The 6,827-nt window shown below is 41.8% G+C and overlaps 1 long non-coding RNA gene across 2 annotated transcripts; it reads left to right on the top strand.

Moving 5' to 3' along the window:
• The first annotated feature begins 2,316 nt into the window (after positions 1-2,316).
• LOC129516589 (uncharacterized) lies at positions 2,317-6,483 on the top strand. 2 transcript variants are annotated; one of them, XR_008665797.1, is made up of 4 exons: positions 2,317-2,535; positions 4,090-4,193; positions 5,386-5,663; positions 6,137-6,483. It is a non-coding gene; the product is annotated as an uncharacterized LOC129516589 (long non-coding RNA). The 2 variants fall into 2 exon arrangements; XR_008665796.1 differs by having other exon boundaries at positions 5,386-5,728.
• The last annotated feature ends 344 nt before the right edge of the window (positions 6,484-6,827 follow it).

The raw sequence follows: 6,827 nt of genomic DNA, 5'->3' as shown, positions 1-6,827 counted from the left end.
AAGTCACAAAGCAGAAGAGAACCAGAACTTGGATCTGAATTCGGAGGCATAATTCCGGGCAAGTCTGGCAGGAGTGATCGTTGACCCATTCATGGGGATTGATGCTTAGGGACAGGGCTCCAATCCCCGTGAAGACCGGAGGAACCAGGATACCAGCAGGAAACCAGGGTGGAGACTCGGATACACGGGAAAACCACAAGGAGACAATCAACAAAATCTCTTATGAGGGAGGGATTTGCTCATAGGAACAAGATGTAGGGGCACCTGGGTGGCTCAGTCGGTAAAGCATCTGCCCTCACTCACCTCAGGTCATGATCCTGGGGTCCTGGGATCGAGCCCCACAGTGGGTTCCCTGCTCAGAGGGGAGTGTGCTTCTCGCTCTCCATCTGTCCCCTCACCTGTGCTCCCTCTCTAAGTAAATAAAATCTTAAAAAAAAACAAACAAACACACAAGATGGAAAGGATAAGGGGGTGAGAGCTTCTAGGATATTAGTGAGAATGTCATTTTAATATTCAGTTCAGTAGTCTCCAAAGACTCATGTTCTAAAACAGTGAATAAAATATCTTAACATCTTATTATGCAATATCTATCATTAATGATGGGCACACAGGAGCTCTCATGACATCTACTTAATTTGCAGATTAAATGATGCTCCTTGTTCCCTCTTTAAAACAGGCCCACAGCATGGCAGGTGCTCAAAGGTAGTAGAATTCCCTTTATCTTATTTTATTTTTAAACATTTTATTTATTTATTCATGAGAGACACAGAGAAAGAGGCAGAGAGCAGGCTCCATGCAGGGAGCCCGATGTGGGACTCGATTCCAGATCCTGGGATCATGCCCTGAGCCAAAGGCAGACGCTCAACCACTGAGCCACCCAGGCCTCCCAGAATTCCCTTTAAATATAATCGTGAACTTCCCCTCTTTGCAAGTTCCATGCTTGGGTAGTTGCTTCCTCAAGCCCCTCTATACCAGTTGAACTTGTATCATTGTAATCATGTTAATTAATTATTACGTAAACCAATGGAATGTAAACAAGTCACGGACAAAATTTCTTTCAAATTAGATGTAAGCAAGGAAACAGCCTAGAAAAAGTAAAAACCTGCAAGTATTTTGCACTTCAGAAGATCGACAAAGGGAATGTAACTTAGATTTAAATTAAAAGTTTAAGGTTTGTAGCATGGTTTTCTCTTTTCTGTGCTTTAATTGACTTTTTCAACTCACCAACGCTACCAGTGTGGATGAGAACGCTTCTACTCTACTCTCTATAGTACTCGTATAGCACTTTTGTTCTTTCTTTCCAAAAAAAAAAAAAAAAAAAAAAACCCACAATCTGTCTAGAAAAGCAAAATTCAAGACAGGAGTCCGTGTTCTTTTAGTGACCCCATTCAGCACTTCTATGTGAAACCGCAGTACAGAGTATACTACTACCTGTCTGATTAGGATGGATAATATGGCTCCAATGTATTCAATTTTGCACCGAGAACGTGTCTGGCTCGCTACTCTTCATAAGAGTTGGGAACCAGACTGCTGCTGTTGCTTTATTATAGGCCAACACGCACAGCATTTTGATAGTTCTGTCCGTAAGGAATCTTAAAAATAACCTAGTGCAATTCTCTTGTATTAAACATACGTAAAGGGATCCCTGGGTGGCGCAGTGGTTTGGCGCCTGCCTTTGGCCCAGGGCGCGATCCTGGAGACCCGGGATCGAATCCCACGTCGGGCTCCCGGTGCATGGAGCCTGCTTCTCCCTCTGCCTGTGTCTCTGCCTCTCTCTCTCTCTCTCTCTCTCTCTCTCTTCTCTGTGACTATCATAAATTAAAAAAAAAAAGATTTAAACATACGTAAAGACACTTGCCCCAGGTAAAAAATTTATTAAACTGAGATTAAACTAAGGGGCACGTCTAAATAACCCACTACTCTGTGCCTTCCCCATGATACACAGCACTTCTAATCCAAAGTTCCCAAAGCAGTTTTAAACCCCATCATTACTGATTCTGATACCTATGCATCCAATCATTACCCTATTTTCCACCAGCTGGGTCGCCTCCTCTCAGACACCGAAAGGTCAACATTTTCTGTGCAGGTGAATCAGCTGAGGGTTGCATTCATCTATGAATAAGAAACCTGAAAAACAAGAGTTATTTTTATCATCTCTACCAGGGGTAGGCAGTCCAGGAAGGCCTCATGTGTCCGCTCCGAGTTTTATGATGTCATTAAGAACATGGAGCTTTCTCTGTTTTCTTGTTCAGCCAGTCTTAATGTGTGCTTGTCAGCTGGTAATTAGCTATTTCACCTCAAGTATTGTAGGTTTGCATTGGCAGAAGCCATGGGAAGAAGAAAAGAAAGCATGTCAGCTGAGCTGGACGCGCTCTAAAAAGAGATTTTCTGGCACCACTCCTAATAATTTCCTCTTAGATCGGATTGGCCAACCGTGTCACTTGGCCACTCTAACCTGCATAGTGGCTGCACTGTGTTGAGAGAGCAACCAGCAGTCTCCATCACCGCGGGACTACTGCCAAGATTAAGAAGAAGGTACGTGTGGTGCTTAGCGTGTGCCTGGCAACTAGTTGATGCAGAGAAACTGGTGGCTCTTATTTTGTTAGAAAAAAAAAATGGAACTAGTAGTGATGTCTCCCAATTTCTTCCATGATAATTATGAAGAAGTATTTTTATATGTGTAAAGAGTCTAGTGTGGTAATAAAATACGTTTTAGTAGAAAATTTTTTTACTAAACTTCCGTTTGGCACTAAAATGTTGACGTGGCAAAATAAGTTAACTAATTAATTAATTTATTTAAAAAATATTGGTGTGGCCACTTTTAAAGACACATCCGATTAGCCAGATCATCATTTTGGACAATGGTCAGTAGCTTATGAATGTGCACTCTAGTCTCAAATTTTTTATTTTATTTTATTTTTAAAGATTTTATTTGTTTATCCATGAGAGACAGAGATTGAGGCAGAGACACAGGCAGAGGAAGAAGCAGGCTCCATGCAGGGAGCCCAATGGGGGACTCGATCCTGGATCCCAGGATCACGCCCTGGGCCAAAGGCAGACGCTCAACCGCGGAGCCACCCAGGTGCCCCAGCCTCAAAAATTTTAAATGTAAATGACACTATTTCTCTATGTTTCATGAGTTGGAAAATATTGTTTATTATGTTTATCATTAAAAGTAGTTTTTATCAAACTAGTGACATTGAGAAAAATCTCTGTCAAACCATTGAAACTTGACCACAAATATCCATTCGTATTATTCATATATTATTAACTAAAGACCTTGACTTCCAAGAGATGTGTCTGTGGGGATCACTGGATTTCTGATTTCAGTTGCAAGAATTTCTAGTTGGCAATAAACATTGCCATTGGCATGGCAATACCAGGAGCTTTAGGTGAGGTACTTGATTTCTGAAGCAACAATAAGAAAAAAAAAGACAAATATGTATTTTATAAGAAAATTAACCATGTTTACATAAAAAATAAAAAAATATTAGCAGAATTTCATAGATATAAAAATACCTAGAGCTAACATCTGCCTCACACATACTGTATATCCTGTGGGCACCAGTCAATCCCACAACGAAACAAAAAGCTCAAACACAATCCATTGTCGTGTTATACCGACCTATTACTATCACCATGCAGATAGTTTTGAAATGAATAGGCAAAAAAAAAAAAAGCATTTCATATAAACCTCTGCCTAAATATTTTCTTTAAAATGAAGTCAATGAGGGAGGCCTGGGCGGCTCAGCGGTTGAGCATCTGCCTTTGGCTCAGGGCATGATCCCAGGATCTGGGATCGAGTCCCGCATCGGGCTCCCTGCATGGAGCCTGCTTCTCCCTCTGCCTGTATCTCTGCCTCTCTCTCTCTCTCTCTCTTTCATGAATAAATAAATAAAATCTTTAAAAAAATAAATAAAATAAATGAAGTCAATGAAAAAAAATAAAAATAAAATGAAGTAAATGTGGGAGGGGTGTGTATGTGCAGGGTGTATAACGGAAGGAAGGGGCTGTATCCTTTTTCAAAGTCTATGTGGGGATCACCATGCTTAGGGCTTTACAAATACTTATATTTCACAATCTTTACAGCCACCCTGAGTAGTTAATACTCCAGGAAGAGGAATCACGTGGAAAGGAGACATCGGGGAGGCTCCAAGTGTCCCAAACAGGGATTGAAGAGCTGCAGTTCAAAGGTGGGTCAGACCCCGCAGCTGTGTTGATCCCTCCGCTCGGTGCCCTGAGCACATAATTGCCCCATGAATGTGACTGAGCCTCTTTGCTGTTCACGTAGCAATTCTGTGACTTTTGATGTCAATGGATGTCCTGTGGTTTTAATTTTCAAATCTGTGAAATGTAATTTCAGTTCAGAGTCCCTCTCAAAATACAGCCCAAGACCATACAAGTCATGTAGAATAAAGAAATGAATAATTAAACGAATTTAGCCAATTTATACAACTTATACCCCTTGATTACAGGGTTTGTCTTTTTTTCTCTATTGTTACCAAAGCACTTGACTCAGTTATCCAGTTCACTTTACACATCTGCACGTTCATGTACATATGTCTACAAATCGCAGTTGTTTTTTGTTTGTTTGTTTTTTGTTTTTTCAAATCGCAGTTTTTAACTCCCAGAGTTCCACCAGGGAGCATGTACATTCTTCTTTCTTTTGGCCTTGTTCTTGCATATTTCTCCCTTTCCTTGGATCTTTCCCATCACCTATAGTTTTTTTTTAATTAATTAATTCATTTATTTATGATAGTCACAGAGAGAGAGAGAGGCAGAGACACAGGCAGAGGGAGAAGCAGGCTCCATGCACCGGGAGCCCGACGTGGGATTCGATCCCGGGTCTCCAGGATCGCGCCCCGGGCCAAAGGCAGGCGCCAAACCGCTGCGCCACCCAGGGATCCCCCCCCCCCCATCACCTATAGTTAAGCCTGATCTACACAAGTCTTTCTATTTCTTTAAATTATTTCATCTACCTAATTCCCCCTCTTCCACTCCACACGGGAACCCTCAACCCGGTCCGAGTTAGCACGGGCCCTGCTCTTACCTCTAGCACTTGCAACGGCCTTATCATTTCATTGGCAATATTCTCACTGCTGGGAGTCAGGCTCAGCTGTGCAGGAGAATTTGTTTAGGTAGAACCATGTCAATATTGAAAAGATATTTTCGATATCTTTCGGAAAGAACCAAGATCAAATGTGCGTCTCTCTTTGATCCATTGGATCTTTACCGATGGAAAAATGAAGTTCAAGTGCACTTGGTTTTTCTCACTAATGCATCCCACAAGATCCGTTTATGCTTTAAGGAGTACCGTTTGCACTTTCATGAAGAATTCTCAGATCTATTAGCCGCTCAGATCTGACAGTTTGCTCCTTTCCGCAGATCAGGCTAAGCAAACTCCCGCGGCAGCAAGCCACCCACCCGGAGTTCCAGCTACAGAGGATTGCCATGTTCTTCCCCAGGAAGGGCCTGGAAGCTGCCGCGACACCCTATTCCTCTTACCCATCTGTAACCCTCACTCGAGAAAAGGGCAAAGTTTAAGGAAAAATCCCTGGCACGACAGAGATGTTGTGTGTGTGTGAAATGAAAATGTATATACTCAAACCGTGGGTCAGCTGTGGTTTAAAGTACGTCCTGACTTCCCGCCGTTCTTTTCTCAGGTACGGAAATATTTCAAGGCAATTTCAATGAACTGGATTTCGAGAAACTACTAAAACGTTTTTTTGTGAGTCGCTTTCCTTTTGTTGGGACTTAAATGTGTATTTCAACACGTTGCTGTGCCAGCCTATGTCATTTCATAGCTGTCAACGGGAAGCTCTTATTTTAAACCTCTACGTCATCGCTAAATAGTTCTAATAATACAAAGGCTTAAATTTTAAGTCCTCCGGGACAGCAAAGTATCTCATTTACTATGTTGCTCAAGCTCTGACAGCTCGTTGCAAAACTGATACCTTATAGACAGAGAACAAGCCCTACCCTGTTACCTGGCTGTTGACAATACCTAAGATGACCAAGTATTTTGTTTCAAACTAGTGGGCTATTTTAATAAGTGAACCAAAAACAAAGGGTGGGGGAGCTCTTAGCTGTACCTATTTTAGGATACAGCTTATAATTGACCCCTTTTCCTCCTTAGGTAGATGTATTCCTCCTCATGCACATCCTCGGGACAGCAGTCGTCTTAAAACGGAGTTAAAAGTCCACACTTCAGCCTTGAAATATGCTCGAGTCGTGCGGCGACCTTGGAGACGTAGCTCCAACCGTGCAAAGTCTCAGCAAGTGGACCTAGCCTAGCTTAGAAAATACAAAACCCCTGAATTCTTTTTTATTCTACTAAATACTCTCTCACCTGTTACGGTCTCCTTGAGCAAGTGCTGACGCTGGTAAAAGGGCAACGGGCATTTGCCTAATGGTCCGAAGTGTGATAGCCAAAAATAAACATAAGGGGGAAAAAAATCATGACTTTCCGATGCATGACTTTGAGATTTGGCCCGGGCTGAATTTGAGTTTACCTTTGCACTATTAAAAAAAAAAAAAGTTTGCCAGGCAAGCGGGTAAACGGTGAAGTTTATCTTACCTAATGTCAAACTATCCAAGATCATTGTGGCTTGAAATTATTCACTGGTGAGTATCGAGAGCAGTGCAAACACGGGTAAAAAAAACCACCTGATTTTCATACCCTGTGGGTTGTGCTGGTCTATTTTTAAAGTCAAAAGCTCTGAAAAGTCACAAACTTATAAAAAGTTATGAAACTTTTAGAAAAGGCGCGATTAGATGGAGACATGAGAGAGAGGATGCATGTGCCTATTTACCTTGATAACTGAATT

The sequence above is a fragment of the Nyctereutes procyonoides genome, unplaced genomic scaffold (genome assembly GCF_905146905.1).
Source record: "Nyctereutes procyonoides isolate TBG_1078 unplaced genomic scaffold, NYPRO_anot_genome, whole genome shotgun sequence".
Lineage (NCBI taxonomy): Eukaryota > Metazoa > Chordata > Mammalia > Carnivora > Canidae > Nyctereutes > Nyctereutes procyonoides.
Note: the sequence above shows the minus strand (reverse complement) of the source record. Positions and strands in the feature narration are given on the sequence as shown.